At 33.9% G+C, this 18680-nt stretch overlaps 2 protein-coding genes across 2 annotated transcripts in view; one reads left to right on the forward strand and one right to left on the reverse strand.

The window, feature by feature from the left end:
* The window catches only part of LOC145248184 (rhomboid-related protein 2-like), a 333868-nt gene extending 321866 nt beyond the window's left edge, over positions 1-12002 (reverse strand). The window contains exon 1 of the mRNA XM_080110037.1: positions 11082-12002. The gene's annotated coding sequence lies outside the window, so the exon portion shown is untranslated. The remainder of the gene's footprint in view (positions 1-11081) is intronic.
* The window catches only part of LOC145248182 (tyrosine-protein phosphatase 10D-like), a 236166-nt gene that overhangs the window by 41679 nt on the left and 175807 nt on the right, over positions 1-18680 (forward strand). The window lies entirely within an intron of this gene.

Below are 18680 nucleotides of genomic sequence, written 5' to 3' on the forward strand. Positions count from 1 at the left end.
GCCAAATGGGGACCAGAGCGTTGCTGGTGAAAAAGATAGGAGCTTAGTTTTGGATGCGTTGGAATTAACCAGCCACTTTTTGCCTCATTGCACCACGTGCTCAAGGTCGGAGGAGAGAAACTCGGATCCTGATCGTTGGTGGTCTTTAAAGTGTTAACAGAGATGGTAGTGTCGTCTGCATATATGCTGATGAATGCACTCGGAATGTGATTTGGGAGATCATTAATGAAGATAAGAGAGTTGGGTTCAAAATGGATCCTTGGGGCATATCAGCATTGATACTTTGACATTTATAAGTAATGTTATACGCATCACTGTCATTGCCCTTATCATCTTTGCGTACACGGAAAATAAAATATGCATACATTAAATGTATATATGCATGAACTAGACTTTATTGCTCATTTACTTAGAATGAGGGGTTTATGCCAAATTAATGGTTGAATATGGTTAAATTTGTGCTCATTTTTGCATTAAATACTAATCCTTATTAATTCTTATCTGTACATCGGATGGATACCATCATACTTACTTCACTGCACCCTATCATAACAAAGGAACGTACAAAATTTCAGTCAGATTAAATGAGTAGTTTTGGAGAAAATTTCTAGAGTAAATGTGGCATTGTGGTGACTAATCCCTATTATTCCCTAACTGTGTATTGAAGGGATACCATAAGACTAAGTTCGATGCACCTTATCATAACAAAGGTTCATAGAAAATTTAAGGCAGATCAGCCCAGTAGTTTCCAAGAAAAAGTGGAATGGACAGACTAACAAACAAACAAACAAATGTGATACAGATAAGAATAATAAAAAAAATCTCTACAATTATATAAATGTAACTTTATGGGAGTTCGTTCCTTATAGACTCCAAAACAGCTGAACAGATTTTCTTTAAAAATTACAGAACTTAAGTGTATAAGTCTGGGAGTGATCTTAGTAAAGTTTTGTCTCAGAATACTCCCAATAATTATCAATAAGCGAAACCATTATTTTAATTTATCTATCATCGGTAAAGCCATTTTTACCAAATCGTCACTTAGTAACAATGATAGAACAACGTGCTATGAAAATCCTATGGTGGGTAAGTTGATAGCTTGTTTCTTTGCTTTCTTTTTTTTTTTTTTTGCATGATGTGGTCTGTAGGTTCAAACTCCGCACATAAATTTCTTAATTTTTTTTTTTCATTAACTGCAAAGAATTTTATAAAACTTGAAAATTTATGTGTTTTTTTTTAGTTTTTTTTTGCATGACGTGGTCAAACCTTGCATGTAAATTTCTTAATTTTTTTTTTGTTAACTGGAAAGAAGTTTATATAAAATAATTTTATAAAAGAAACAGTTTGTTCTCTAGAGTGCAATGTAGAATAACATATATTTTGGACTAAGTTATTGCATGGAAGCATGTGAAGCTTTTTCCCGGGCGATTTCATGGATTTCGATGACAATAAAAATATAGGAGTGTGAAATAGTCGTTGACCATCATTCATTCCCGGGCAGTGTCGGGTCTCCCTGCTAGTCTCTAACATAAACAGAAATTTACGTTTATAGGAGGCAATACAATGCAGAGATATAATAGATTGCTTCAAACTGAAGCAACTTAAGATGTAATAATGCAACAAGCTGTACACTATTAATTCAATATATGCGTGTGTAACTCTTTACAAAACTGTTATTTATGAATTCAATTGCCTGTGTGCTGCTGGCTCTGTAGGTCGAACCGCCTTAAATTTGCAGACACGCATTAACCAGTATATCTCAGCAAAAATTAGACTAAGCAAACCACATCGCTCTCACCCCTCTTCTACCTTGGAATCTGCCATCACCTAATTGAAAATCCAGCTCGTTCTAATGCATATAAAATGGATCGTTTTAGAATCTTACACCGCGCTGATTCTCAAAATTATTTAAAAATTTTGAAGTCGGTCTCGATTATTTCACGTAGGCCTTCTTTGTTGATAAAAGGAAATATATTTTAATCGTTCTCCTACCTCCTCCGTATTATTTATACATATATCTATAATATAAAGCTGAATGTGTGTGTGTGTGCGTGTGTCTGGTCACGAATAGGCTCTTATATGGTTGACTATTTTAAAAAACTGATTAGATATAATGATAGATGTATCGAGACACAGGAATGGGTATGTTTGATCTGGCAGAACGGTGGTTCATTAAAATTGTGGGGTCTGCGTTCGTGCCTGGTCCACAAAGTATGGAAATAGAAAATTTAAAAAGAAAAAAAAAAACGTTTACAAGTGTTTTTGATACAGCTGTACATAATAATACTTTGATAAATATGTTTTAACTTAAATAGGGATGGTATAATAAAATTGTGGGGTCTGCGTTCGCGCCTGGCCTCCATAGAATGGAAATAGGCACAAACTTTAATAAAGACTTTTCATATCTATCTGCGTAAGTATACTTTGATAGTTATGTTTCAGTTTGAAGAAATATGGTATAATAAAATTTTGGGGTGTTCGTTCGCGCCTGACCTCCATAGAACGGAAATATGTCACAAAGTTTAAAAAGGTTTTTTAATATAGATCCACAGAATATTGTGATAAGTGTTTCAGTGTGAACAGGTATGGTATAATAAATTATGGGGTTTATCTATTTTATTTTTACTTTCATCATATTTTGCTTTGGTTTTGATACCCCCCAAATTCAACCCAAATTTACAACCCTTCCTTTTCATAACTTATCATACTTTCATAAATCAGAGTCCATTTTCTGTAGGCTGTTTTTGAACCCAGTCAACGACGGGTACTTTTGATAGTTTTATATAATTGTGTGTGTGTGTGTGTGTATATATATATATATATAATTTGTTTACACAAGTTCTCATTCGTTTTTTTTTTTTTTCCTCGTATATTGCTGAGTATTTGCTCTTTTGTGATAATTTAATTTCTTTGTATTTCATTGTTATATTAACGATTAACTCCTGATGAGTTTGTTTGTGAAAAGAGCCTCTAGGGTTTTTCTGTTTATTATTTTTAAAGTGCTATATATATATATATATATATATATATATATATACTTTGTTTACAAAAAGTTTTAGATGAGTCATTGGTACTGTCGGTTTCCAACCCGATAATTTGGGACCATTTTAGATACCCATATCAAGCTCTCTTCAGCCAATACTCATATCTTTTATAACCGGAAGTGGAAACATATATATATATATACATTAAGAGTTCACATTTAACTCTCGTTTTGTGAAAAATCTTTCTGTAAACACAACATAAACAATACGCTCTTATTTCTGGATTTTCTTTATAATTGAGCACTCTGCTGGATTTCTTTTTCCCAAAAAATAATTATAATATTTTATATCTAATGTTCTTGGTTATGTCAGGTGGTCAGGTATCATATCCGTGTTGAAATATTTCAGGAAAACTCTCCTTTCATCAGGTGCACATCTGAAGTCGAACACATATTTAATGTTTTTATTAATAATAAATGTGTAATATAATTAAACTATACTTTTTAGCGAGTTAAAATCTGGCAAAAGTTATAGCCCATTGACTTAGAATGTGCTTTATTCCAAATTGATTGTTGAATATTAAGTTTGTTCATTTTTGCATTAAAAACTAATCCCTGATTGTGCATCGAACGGATATCATAATACTTAGTTCACTGCACCTTATCATAACAAAGGTCCATACAAAATTTCAGCCAGATAGGTCCAGTAGTTAAAAAAAAAATGTAGTATGGATAGACTAGGAGAAATCTATAATATAAATCTCACCTGTCTGTTTAAATGTATGTATGTATTTATGTCTGCCTAAAACTTTCGACAGAGACGATGGATTTTCACTAGATAGGTATCATTTTGAAGCTTGATCCTTCAGACAACAAATATCGAAAAGTTGATTAAAAACATTAAAGCCTTCACCCTCAACTGGGCACTTTTCTGCAGGGAGGGGGTCGTTTTTTTCGCCGATAATTTTCAAAATCATCCCCTCTTTTCAATTGACTAGCCTTAATTTAAACCTCCGCCACTTCCGGTTTGGCAATGGGTGCAACAGCAAAGACGTCACTTTTCTTTTTTTCACATTCTTTTCTTCCTTCGTAGTATAGGTTCGAGCCTGCCTGCCTACTACCACTTTTATTTTTATTTTTGCTCAACACACACCTCCAAATACCCGGGCAACGCTGGGCACCCAGGATAGTAGAAGATAAAAACATATCACAATTATAACATATACAAAAATATAACTAAAAAAAAAATATTGAGTTTAATCTTTTTGCAATTGAATTGTACAAATATATTGTCAAATATCTACTTTAAAAATATGAATAGAGGATCTTATAAAATTATCAGAAGAAATAAATATCAAAAGGAGAGAATATCGATAAATGTACTACATAGTTACGTCACGAGTGTATGTGCCACCCACAAATATATCAGATGATGAGTCATTTTATCTTAATGATTAATTGGAAATTATTTACAGTGAAATAATTGATTTTTTTTTTTTTTTCTAAGTTTTTCTCTATCGTTAGATCCATACGAAATATTAGCGTTTAGAAGAAAATAAGGAACTTTTATGAAGTACTTATTTGGGATGGGAAATAAGGTTAACTAGAATTTACATAAATTAAGTAAAATTTAACTTTTATCCAGAGTCGTCGTCGTCATCATCATCATCATCATTGAATTTTGTCACTTATTAACTCTCCTTAATATACTTCTTCAAAATCGAGATTTTAAAATGGCTTCAACCCCCCCCCCCCCCAAAAAAAAAAAAACCCGCTAATATTAAGAAATAATTCCATTTTTTATTATTAAATGTCCACTGGATAATTTTCTGTAAGTTTTGACATAAACTAATATTAAAAAAAACAACAACAAAAAAAAAATTCATAAAATTATTGTGTTAATTTATTTGTAAATACAATATTTCATATGTAATGTAACTATTGGAGAAGCACCTATTATTTTTATTTATTTATTTTTTTTATTTTAGTAAAAAATAAAGAAAAAAAAGTAACATTAAAAACAGTAAATTTTAGTGAGTTTATTCACTGAAATGTGGCCAAAACAAATCAACTGTGGTTAAATACAATGACTCCACAACTCAATCTTCACTCTTCAATCCTGCAGTCCAATGCACTTCTAACAGCAATTGCTTCTGCCAAACAAAAAAGACACCCTCTCTCCCAAATACAGGCTTTTTATAGGACAAAACCGTCCAAAGTTATTTGCATACTCTTCCCATGATCTCTAGTCTATAAATAGATGCAGTGGCCATTCTCTTCTTTCACTCTCTGAAGCGGGCGTTGCCAGTGGTAAAAGGTTTGCACGATTTTTTTTTTTTTTTTTTTTTTTTTACTACACGCCCCCATGATCATTAAAGATCATTCACATCTCGTAATCCCGTGTCCAGATCGGCGCATTGCGTTCTCTTTGCGGTCTCTGCATCGGCACCGGTTCATCTTCATCACTCCCTGGCTCAGTACCACCATCCTCATCACCTAAATGGACGACACGCCTTAAATCTAAAACATGTCGTGGCATTCCATTGACACTTAAGTTGTTTGGGGATTGCACTCCTGTTATCACTCCTCTTCCCCACTGCGTTGTGCATCGGGCATTAGGCGGTTTCACCCAAACTTCTTCTCCTATTTGGATTCCGGCTGGTCCTTGATCATTAATTTCCATCGAAGTTTGCTTCAAAGTCTTTATCCTCGATTTTGCAAACATTCAGCTGATGGGCAGCCACGGCACATTGTATATCTCCAAACTTCACTTTGGCTTTCTTTATAGTTACACCTCCCAGCTCATTAATCACGTCCATTCCAATTATGACGTCGATCCCGTCAACGATGTGATTCATCAAGATTGCCCTCACCTTTACGTGCATTCCACAGACTTTTATCTCCACTTGTCTGGCTCCTTTACATTCTATATTCCTCCCATCAACTGCTTTCACTGTACCGCTCCGTCCATATCCCTTCAAAAGTTTGGAATTGATTAAAGTAGTGGTGCACCCAGTATCAACAAGTGCAGTCATTACAGAATCATTCACCTCTACTTCTATTATAGGAAGAGGCCAGTATCGCGCCTTTATTTCATTGCTAGGGTAGCTTGCGGCGCAGAAGCTCCCCCTTGCCCGTTTCCCTGAATCTGAGGACAATATCTCGCAATGTGGCCAAATTTTCCACAATTGTAGCATGTTGCCCTGGCCCTAGGGATCTCTGTGCAATCTTTTTTTAGGTGCGGTCCTTGACATCTAAAGCACTGAAGGCTTGATTTTTTCTTTCCCTTATTAGTCTCATTAGTTTGCGCACTTGCGGCCAATGTCCGAGTTTCTACGACTCTTTTGCTGACTAAAAGCCGTGCAGTCGGTATCAGTTTGCTGACATCCATTCTCTCTATGTTCGGTAGCTGCTGTAATGCCACAGATACATCGTCTGGGAATCCAGTTATGAATGCCAGTTTGGCTGTATGTTCCAGCCCTCTTCCCAGATATCCCGCCAGTCCAACCAATCTTTTGATTTTATTAGCATAAACATCCACCGATTCTCCTGTCCACTTGAATCGTTGCAGTTTTTCGTATGCCTCAAAAGGCCCCTCAGTGAAGGCGGTCACGAGTCTCATCTCTATCAGTTCTGCATCTTCTTGTTCTGCATTATTCATCTCAAGATAGAGAGCGAGTGCATCTCCCTGCAAAAAAAGTGGAATAAAACTGGCAAGGTCTGGCACATGTTGAAGCTTAGCCACCAGTTTTACTTTCTTTATCCATCCGACTACATCACCTTCTCCACTAAAAGGTGGTATCACATCTTTTCCCAATCTCAACATCCCAGATTCCATGATCTGTTCTTGGCCGAAATAGCTTGTGGTTAAATACAATGACTCCACAACTCAATCTTCACTCTTCAATCCTGCAGTCCAATGCACTTCTGACAGCAATTGCTTCTGCCAAACAAAAAAGACACCCTCTCTCCCAAATACAGGCTTTTTATAGGACAAAACCGTCCAAAGTTATTTGCATACTCTTCCCATGATCTCTAGTCTATAAGTAGATGCAGTGGCCATTCTCTTCTTCTTCTTTCACTCTCTGAAGCGGGCGTTGCCAGTGGTAAAAGGTTTGCACGATTTTTTTTTTTTTTTTTTTTTTTTTTACTACATCAACCAAGAAAGGTTTTTTATTTATATTTTTTTAAAAACTTTTTGCGCTCCTGCAGGATATTGGTATTTGAAACAAATGAATTTTTGGGTAAAAGCACTATCATGTACTTATGTGTCATGTCAAAATTAGTATAAATTATGAAAAATGAGGTGGTAGAAAATATGCTTTTTACAAATAATCATACATATTACCAATCCAACATTTCTTATTTTGAAATGGCGGATTTTAATTGAAAACAAAGAACGCAAGGGAGATAAGTCATTTTGTCATACAGAATTGGTTGCAAAAAACTGTTCCATATTAAAACATACAATAAAATTCTAATTTGATAGTTTTATTTGTATTTTATTTATTTTTCTACTGGATCATTTTTCGTAATTTTTGGAATTCATACTAATTTCTACATGACATGTGATTACATAAGTGTTTTTACCTGAAATGTCTTGTTCAAATCTTGCTATTCTGCAAAAGCACCCTTTTTTTTTTTTTTTTTTTTTTTTTTTTTTTTTTTTTTTTAACTATTAAGTTTCTAAACTTGTACTTTGTTATCCCCCTTACCTCGGAGGCAGATTTAGACACAAGTAATGTGAGAAAAATCCAATGACCTCCCAAAAAAACTGGATATGACCAACCCTAAAGTATATTTATAGAATAATTGTTAAAACAAACATTTTTAAAATAGAAAAATTCGTTGAAAGTTTCCTTAAAGAATTTAAGGCACTTGTCCCAAATCCTCCCCACCTTTCTATGAAAAAAAAAACAAAAACAACAAAAATACAGAAAAATCTGTATGATGCATGTATCTGTAAATGTCATACACCAAAAATCACATAAACTGATCTAGTTGTTTTATTTTCATAAAGAAAATCATTTTTAAGCGAATTTCAGTTTTTACATTGTAAAATGTTCCCTCCACCCATGTTAAAAATGGCTTTCTAAAATTTTGATTTGGAGTTATCTCCCTTGTTCCTTCATATTCTTTTCAATACAAAACCTATCTGAGAACACTCGCACACACATAAAGTACATTTGTGTGAAATTCACAAAAAAATCGTCCTAGCCGTTTCAGAGTCCATAGGAAACGAACTCGCATGTACACATACACACACAGTGCTTTTTATATATAAGTAGAGAAGAAATACTTCAAGGTAGGATAATTTTCTGAAGACTATAAGACAAAAACCATTCTTTTTTTTCTTGACCTTTTAATTGAAAAAATGTTTCTTATCCAGAATTCGCCTTATATTAAACTAGCCTGGTTGCCCGGGTGTTTGGAGGTGTGTGTTCAGGGGGGAAAAAAAGTGGTAGTAGGCAGGCAGGCTCGAACCCGTACTGTGAAGGAGGAAAACAATGTGAAAAAAAAAAAAAAAAGGTCGTATCTTTACTGTTGTGCCCATCGCCAAACCGGAAGTGACGTAGGTCTAAATTAAGGCTAGTCAATTGAAAAGAGGGGTTGACTTTCAAAAATATCGGTGAAAAAAGTGACCCCTTCCCTGTAAAAAGTGCCCAGTTGAAGGTGAAGGAATTAATGTTTTTAGCCAATTTTTTTATATTTGTCGTCCGAAAGGTCAAGCTTCAAAATGATATCGATCTTGTGAAAATCCGTCGCCTCTGTTTAAAGTTTTAGGCAGACATACATACATACATACATACATACATACATACATTTAAACAGACAGGTGAGATTTATATTATAGAAAACAAAAAAAAATTTTTTTAAAATCTGTCTGATATTATGTACCCATGAAGCAATGAAAATATCATATTCCAAAAATTATGTAAATTGATCTAGTAGTTTGGTTTTTAATTAAGAAAATCAAATTTGATGAGTTAGCAAAAAGGAACTGCCCCATGTGGCAATCTTGAAGAAACAAAGGGAGATGACTCAACAACAATTCTAACTTGTAATGCCTAGATATAACAAACTTGAAGCAATAACAACAACCAAAACAAACATGATGAATAAATATTTGACGATATATAAAGAACTTGAAGCATAAAGACTTTTTTTTTTTCCAAAATTACTTTAAATAACCAGAAAAGGGTTGATAAGCCGTAAAACAATCCAACCTCTGTCAACAAATTCCTATCCTGAACAAGTAATCAAATTTCATCGACCATTCTTAATCCTCTCGTACAGTTGTTCATGTCTGAACAGGTAATCATTGCATCGCGTTAACCCTTATTCATGAGTGGCTGTTGCTCTTAATAAGTGACGTTTCAAGTAAAAAAATAAAAAAATGAGTTTTTACTCTTTGAATAGTGAAGGTTGGTGGAAAAAAAAAGAAAAAAAAAAAAAGAACCCGTGATGCAATGGATAAGTGCTGAGTGATAATCAGTTCTAAGTGACGGTATATACAACATAATCATGTTGACTCACCAGTTCTCGTTAGACCACCAAAGTTAAGCAATGTTGAGCTTGGCTAAGATCAGATGCCTGACCATTTTGGGAGTACTAGGTGCTGTATGCAAGAGCACATCGGCACTTCATCTAGTCTCCAACTGTTTTAACCCTGTCCTGATGCTGGATCAGGATGATCGGGACGAGAGTGAGGCTGACTCTGGGCAAACCAGCTTGATGACATCAACACTTCTTTGCAAAAACCTAACAGGGATACACAAGCAACTGTGCGACTACTTGTAAATTTGATATTCCCATGAAAGTTCTTCCTTCGGTCCAACTTGCCTAGGGTGAGTGGCACTTTAGTACAGTATGGTAAGTGACACTCTTCTGGAGGTTGAAGGTTCAGTCTTCAGTATGGGCAATAAATAGTAAGATTACAATTACGAATTACTTAATGTTTTTTGCCCGGTCATGACTGATGGAATGAGAGGAAGCTACTTCCGTGAATTAAATGTAGGGTTCTGTTTGAAATTTTGTGCAGATTCCCAAGTTTGACATGATGTATCTGAAGGAGGTCTGAAGGTTGATGGAAAAGAATAAAGGACCCATGGTGCAACGGATTGAAGTGTTGACTGATAATCAGAAATCTTTCTGAGGTTGAAGGTTCAATTCTCAGTATGGACGATACCTACAATGCAATTACAAATTATTTAAGATTTCTATCCGGTCATGGCTGATGGAATGAGACAAGATACACCTGAAGAAGGTCGGAGGTTACATCGGTTGTAACAGTGTGAGATTAACTTTCAAGATTAGAACAGTTATTTAAATAATCAAAAAATATACAAAAGAAAAAAAAAATGTGTATTATTTAGATTGATTGGTCACATTTTCCCATCTTGAGTGTTATCTGGGTGTTTGTTAAGATACAATCGACAGATCGATTTAAAAAAAATGTGTTGTTTTAAGCAAAAAACAAAATGACGTACTTAATTATCCTACCAAAAAATACTAATATATCAAAAAATTACGAAAAATCATAGAGTAAAAATTTATTTCTAGTTAAAAGTAATTTTTACGGAAAATTGGGTAAAATAGCATTTTTCTTAGACGTTATTAAGTGGCCAGTAGGAGGCTATACACAGGGGGCATAACTCTGAGAAAAATATTTTAGATTACTTGTGTCATGGTGGTAATATTTGTTGTCTATAGCGATAGACTTTTGTTTTTACTAAAAACACAAGAGCAGTTGTTCTACTCGATGAGACTTTTTTTGGATATATTACTATTTTCGACATGACAATTAAGCACGTAATATTGTTTTTGCTTAAAAACGATTTATTTTAAAAAAAATGATTTGTCGACTAGAGCTTTAACAAGCACTGTTATCTGCAATACGTTTCGGTCGATGGTAACGTTTCGTCAGCTGTAAAAGTCGCCATGTTTACACCTGAGGAAGGTCGGAGGTTACATCAACCGAAAGCAGATTACACTCCAGACGAGAACAATTGTCAGGTTAATCTAAATGATACAAAAATTCATAGCTCATCTCAAAAATTCAAAATTGTAAAAAAGATTTGTTAAATGAATTTCTTACCTTTGCATTTCCACATTTCCATTATGTTTTTTTTTTGTGATGATAAATGGTTGCGCTTATTAAGTTCAGTCATTCGTAAGAGGTGTAAAAGGTGTATGACCGGAATCGGAATTGTATGCTGATTTTTGGTTTGCATGCAGAGAGACTGAGAGACTCACTTGTTTGAAAGGCTCAGCCCTGTCATAAGGTCGCGTCACTCTCTCGAACAGATTTGTTGATAATATGTTAAAAGATCATTATTATTGATAAGGTTGAGTGGTTTCGGCATCACAACATGGGTTCTAGTAATGTTTTTTTTTTTTTGGGGGGGGGGGTCTCCTTAGACTTTAATATTTGTTTATGAGGATTTTTATAACAATAATACGAATGCAATTATCTCAGAAACACAATTAAATTTAAAGAGAGTAGAAAGTGTATCTTGGGTTTACTTCCGGCAGCCTTGTAACTCTCACTTCCTTTATTTTGCTCTTTAGTCCTCGCATTCCATGAGCGATGTTTCTGACAAAGGAGGAAGAATTGCTACTTTCTGAGTCACAATATATCAATCTAACATTTATCATTGGCTAGTTTTTGATCTTGAAATAGAATTATTATTATTATTTTTTTGTTCCTTACATCAAGTGGCTTCATGCCTTGTCTGGAGTGATTTCCATAAAAATAGCACAGCAACAGTGAGAGGGAAGATGACTGCGGTCAGCGTATATGCCGAGAAACAGTGAGAGCAAATCATTGTTCGTCAACAGTTAAAAGTGAAATTATTATAAGAAAGTGTGAAGAATCCAGTGCAAAGAAATGACCGACAAAATCAAATTTTTTTTTTTTTTTTTTCTAACGTATTTTCGGTCTGGGGCTTTTCATATCTTCTCTTCTCACGACGGCTTTACTCGGCGTCTGTCGTTATCTCTTCACAGGACTTGACTGGCCACGAGTTGCGGTCTGCGATTGGCAGAAAATATAAAATTAATCGTGGAAGAATTTCTGTGGGAAAATCCGGCCATTATAGACAAAGACAATCTTGTGCGACAAGTTTGTGTTTAGATTTCAGTTTTGTGCGCACAAATAGAAATTAATTGGATAATTGATAAGCACATTCTCTACGGAATTATACACACTGTTGATCTCTTTTGTTGATTGATACACACACATGCACACGCACAGAAAGGGAAAAGATAACAAAATACCAAGATCTTATGTACAACTTGAAAAGAAAATTTGAACTTTAGGAAGATATCTGTCATTTCAGTAATCACACAAAAAAAAAAAACCAAACAAACAAACTATTTAGCAATATACCCAGTAAACCATGTACAAAAGAGATGCAAGCAATTGCACTTAGAGAGAATCTTAAAATACTCTCTCTCAATTGGAATGTATGATGTAGCGGCGGGGGGGGGAGGAACTGTGGGACATCTTACCGGATGCCAGACATATATCCGATGAACCAGTTGCAAAAGAGATACAAACAATTGCATTTAAAGGGACGGTTAGAATCTTAAAAAGATCTCTCGGTTGGAATGTATTAATATGAGATAGCTGGTGAATGTCTGGCATCCAGTAGTATGCCTCATCCTCGGCTAGAACAAAATAAGAAAAGTGGAAAAAAGAAAGAAGTAAAGTCGAATACTTAGACTTTTACAATATTCCAGGCTAAGATTAAATGATACCCTATAGGTACATGTGATAAGGATGAAGTAAAATACGACCTATCATATACTCAGAAAGTGTTTTGCGGTATCACAGTCCTTCAATGCGGCTAGTTTAGCACCTCTCCCGAACCTTCAACCATTGAATTGATAGTTGCCATTAGGCCAACGAGAGAAGCACTGATAAATGACATGTTAAATATCAATTTATATTATATTACTAGTGGTGGTACCCAGCGTTGCCTGGATGTTTGGAGGTGTAAAAGAAAAAAAAAGTGTCGGTAGTCAGGCAGGCTCAAACCCGTGACGTGGTGACGCGAAGGTGGAAAAGAAACTGAAAGGAAACGTGAGATCTTACCGCTACGCTATGAGGCCATACGAAATGAAAAACGTTCAAATTTAGCGATCAAAAAGTTGACATGCAGAAAGTGAAAGTTAAGTGCATGAGTTCACGCAGGCGAAGAAATCACGCACTTATGTTTTGCCGTAAGCCAGTTAAGCTTTCAGCTTTCCGCCGTATTTTTTTTCTACACAAACTCCCTCCAGAAGAAGGGGGGGGGGCTCTGGCAGCGTATGAAGTGTATTCCCCACAGTGATCAAAGCTGATTGCCTTTCAAGACGTGCTGGCCGTATTTCGATTTCACTTTTATATGAAAAACATGCGAGACAGCGGAATAGCGAGAATTTTATAAAAGATGATCAGAAGAAATCTAGATACGACGTCCGTTCACAAATCGTAGATATTACGATCTACGGAGGATATAAAAAGTTCTAAAACATAGTAACCCCACCCCCCGACCCCCAGCAAAAGAAGCCTTTGCTGGACATACAGAAATACGCGTGGCCATTTTGTCTTATAGCATGTTTCATTAAATAAAATAGACGTTTTTTGTCTATAAATTCTATTTTCGATCCTTTCCAACTTCCGAATAAAAAAAAGTCTTCACTTCTGGCGGGAGCTGGCTGATGTAATCATCATATTTATCATAAGCCCAAGTACTTTCCAATCCTTCAGGATTCATCGTCAGGGATAAATTAATCTAATTGGTTTTGAACAATTTATAAAGTTTTCTTTTTTTTTCTCTTCATTGATTAATTGTCTTATTTATATTTTTTCTCCATTGGTTAAAATTAATAGCATCATGAAATGTTTGCAAAGCTATTAAAGTAAATAACTGTACAAATACTTTAATAGCTTTGCAAACATTTCATGATGCTATTAATTTTAACCAATGGAAAAAAAAAATTATAACATTAATTCTGAGCTATCTGCTTCTCCACTTTCCAAGAAGTGAGACTAACTTGTGGTCAAATATCAAATTGATTTATTCCTATTCTTTACGGTCACATTAAAAAAGATAAATAAATTTGTATCGACGTTATCAAAATGTTAACGTTTATTCTATATAAATAAGTGAAACTGATTTTGTTTCGTATTTACAACAAAATTATGAATAAATGCCCATCTGCATGCATATATATATATATATATATATATATATATATATATATATATATACGGATGAGCGTGGCTCAAAGGCTAAGAAATGAGAGTGGAGAGTTGTATGTTTTGGTTTCGATTCTAGACAGTGGCACCCAACTCTCCCCCTCTATATATATATATATATATATATTTAGTTTTAACCTCACTACTATAATAATTGATATAAAATTTTCTCTATAATAATAAATATGTAATCTGCATGAATTAAAATATATTGAAGCGTATCTTACGACCGGGCAACGCTCTACGGTAGGTATGTTATCACACGCCACTCCCTTTTAAAAAGATGGGATTGCCTGATCAGGAAAATATACAAAAACAAATTTAAAAATTACAAAAAATGTTTAAACATTTAATCTGATGTCGCTGTTGTGTATCTCTCAAACTCCATAAACCGAAATACATTAACCGTAGTACATAAGCATATTTTAGTTTGAACAAATTACACTTTCTTGGCCTTTTAATTCTGCCCAAAAATGGTGCTATAATATTGTGGAGTAATATATATATATATATATATATATATATATATATATATATATATATATATATATATATATATATATATATTAGTATAAAACTTTTGCTAAAACTCAGACTTACAATTTTTTCATGAAAAAGTTTTTAGCAAAAGTTTTATACTATATATATGTTCTGCTACTTTAAAACAGATGCATTGAGCTTTATTCTTATTTAATGATTATTCTGTTTTTTTTTTCTTTTCGTAAGTTTTAACACATTAAATAAATAAAAACGGTATATATTGAAATCGGTAACATTTCTAAAATAAACATTTATATATATATATATATAATTGAATAACACAAAGAGAAATATTTTTATTGTGATAAGAGGATGCTCAGTATTGTCCCCTTTCTGGATCAAGCTATCATCGGTTTGCAACAACAGATGCCACATTCAATACGTCTACGCTAATAGCCACTATTTTATGTAGCTTTCTATACTCATTCAGCCATGATATTAAAATGCTACGCTAAAATGCTAAGAGCAACACTATCACAATCGCAACATTTTTAGAGGAATAAGTCTCCATTTTGTTCTCTAAATATTTAGTCCTAACACTATTCCCAATTGTCACTAGAATGAATTCTACACTTTCCATAGATTCTGTACTTTCACCCCCCCTCCGTAAATTAAATTAATACATAGATCTAACATAATCTTTACAGTTTCTGATTCAGAAATAATAATGCCTCCCTCACCAACCTTCGTCCATTCTGATTGGCTGAGCTCTGATAATTCTCTTATTCTGGAATCCAATTCTATGCTTCATAAATGAACGGTTACTAAAATTACAATATTGCGTCACTAAGAGATATATTACTTCTCACAGTGTCAAGTTTATTACATGCTTAGTTATGTTTAATAATTAAAAAAATATATATTCAGTAAATTTACTGTATATTTTAATTTTTTTTTTTTAGCGTACTTCTATTTAAACAAACTCAGCCACAGCAACGCTAGTATATAATATTGAGCATAATTATTATTCAATAACAACAACAATAGTAGTAGTAATAGTAGGACGTCAATGGAAATATGTCTCAAACTCCCATAAGAGTTATGGAGGCAGAAACTCATGAATCGATATATTGTGAAAATAAATTAACCAGAGTATATAGGAAAACATATTTTAGTTTGAACAAAACACTTTCTTGCCCTTCCAATTCTCTCTAAAGATGGTACAATAATATTGTGGAGTTTGCATTTGCACCGGACGTCCATAAAAATGGAAATATGGCACAAAGTCCTAGAAGGGTTTTGAGACAGACTCTTATGAGATATATTCTTAAACTATATTAACCGGAGAACTTAGATAAACGTGTTTCAACTTGAACAAAAGTAGTACAATGATATTGTGAGGTTTGCATTCGCCCCCCACTCCCTATCTATGGAATTGAATTACTTTTTAACATGACAGTAATATACAACAGATGAAGGATACAAGCTTTCACAAGCCCCATTAGTATACATGAATATCAAATATGTGTGTCAGTGCTCCCTGTAGAAAGAAAGGTTAGAGAATGTACATAAAATCTAAAAATGTATTTATATGTAAAATTTTCTGGAGAAGACAATGGTAGTAGTGTTCTTGAATCTCTAAGCGCCCCCCCCCTCGACCCCAAGGTAATTATGGGAGCAGAACCCTTCTGAGAACTTCAAATGTATCCTATTTTGATGAAATGTAAATAATTATGTGTAACATTTTCTGGGGAAGACAATAGAAATGTTTCCCAAACCTCTATGCACCCCTCAGTGTGTCGAATTTTTATGCCCCCCCCCCTCTAAGGGAACTATGAGGAGGACCCTCTTTAAAAATATGTATATCTGATTTTAATGAAATTTAAACCGTTTGTATGAGACTATAATCCAAATGCTTTCCCAAAATATTCAGATTTTTTTTTTTTTTTTTTTTTTTTTTTTTGCAAATAGATTCCAAAGAAAAACGAGGTACAGTAAAAAAAAAAAAAAAAAAAAAAAAAAAAAAAAAAAATGAATAAATAGTAAAAAGGACTTAATGAGTGCAAAAATGGATGCGGTGTTCCTCCTTAAATCCTGGGCAACGTTGGCTCTTCCTGCTAGTATGCATATATATTCTTGTTTATGCCTACTTTAGACTTGTTTTTCTTTCTTGTCTCTTATCTTGCCTATAAAAGAATTGTGTGCAGAAAAGTTTCTCATGAAAAGCCCGTTTTTATTTATTTATTCAGTTTTTTTTTTTTTTTTTTTTTTCCAAAAAAAGATTCCGGGAACTTATGCTCCATCTGATCCACATTTTATAGCTTTTTCCGTTTAATGGATTTTTCTATTTCAAGATTCTCATCTATGAACTTTCGTAGTAAAAGTTATTCTTGATTATATATTTATTCATTAAAATTTAAATACAAAATTTAAATAAATTGGGCACAAGGTCATATGATAGTGTGTGTATAGTCTTGCTGGTCTGTATCTAATCTTTTAACAGTCACCAAAATACCATATTTACTCTATGGCTTAACCCACTTAAGTATCTTTAAGGTTTTTGTTTAAATATATAATTATCCACTGACACGTGTTTCATTGTCTACGACTCATCAGAGTGGCTGAATCTAGCGATATCTGAAATAAGGACCCCATGGAAAGAAGCCTAAACTTCTACCACTGGGCTCTGAGCTATTTTGCATAACTGCTGAACATATTGCATTTTAGGTAGATGTTATTTATTTGTTTTTGTTTTGCAATATGTTTTGAATGAATTCAATTATTTATACAAAAGTGCATTTTTACCTAAATGCAAGTTGGGAATGATTTTCCTTTTTACAAATTTGGTACCCCCAAATGGGGAGCAGCATATGTATCGTTTTTAAAATATAATTATTCACTGACACTGTTTCGTCATCTACGACTCATCAGAGTGGCTGAATCTAATGAGATTCGAAATTGGTACCCTATGGTTTGAAGCCTAAACTTCTACTGTAATGTTGTGATCCTTTGGCTGTGATCATAACGTAGTATCTGTGTTAAGTGTGGCAAACAGAGCGAAGGGTCAAAACATTATTCTTCTTATTATTATTAATTGATTCGAGCGGCAGAGGTTTGCTGGATTAATTATTATGATTAGAAAAATAAACAATTAGATTGGGAAAAAGTGATTGACAGCAAATAATATCGCTACAAAAGGAACTTGGAAATAGAAAATAGATGTAAACATGATTTTGGTTTGCATAAACAAATAACTAGATTGAGGTTACATCGGCTGTTGGTCTGAGACATGTAATGAGATGTAGATTTGGGGAGATTCTTGTCAGCCATTAGCTGGACATTAGAGAAAACGGACGACTCAAAAAGGAGAGTTTGTTTCTCCATGACGCAGGGAGTGGCGTTTCCTCAGGCAGCTAAGATTACAATGTCTTTGCATTATCACTGGGCTATCTCGCACGACTGCTGAATATATCGCGTTTTACATAGATGTTATTTGTTTGTTTTGCGATACATTTTGAATGAATTCAATTAATGTTTTTGATGGTTTGCGTTTTTTAATTGAGATTATTTGGATTCTTTGCGCTACGGTTCTCGTCTTGAGCGTTATTTTTATAATGTTTTTTTTTTTTGATAGATCTAACCTCCGTCTTTCTTCAGCTGTATCTTGTCAAACTCTGCAATCTGCACGGAATTTCGAACCCGAAGAAGGTCGGAGGTTACGTCAACGGAAGCGTTGTGAAAACAACACTTCAAGATGAGAACAGTAAAAAAAAAATAAATAAATAAAATACTTAAATGGGATGAATTCGGCAGATTTAGCAAAATTAAAAACTAAATGTGTTATCTGAATTCTACAGTTCTCAATCGTGAGTAACGATTTGAATTTAACATTTAAGATGAGAGCAGTGATCCAAGGAATCCAAATACGAAAAATAAAGAAACCAACTAAAATGCTTTAGATGATTGGCT

Source organism: Euprymna scolopes, chromosome 26 (genome assembly GCF_053919585.1).
Source record: "Euprymna scolopes isolate OS-2025 chromosome 26, ASM5391958v1, whole genome shotgun sequence".
NCBI lineage: Eukaryota > Metazoa > Mollusca > Cephalopoda > Sepiida > Sepiolidae > Euprymna > Euprymna scolopes.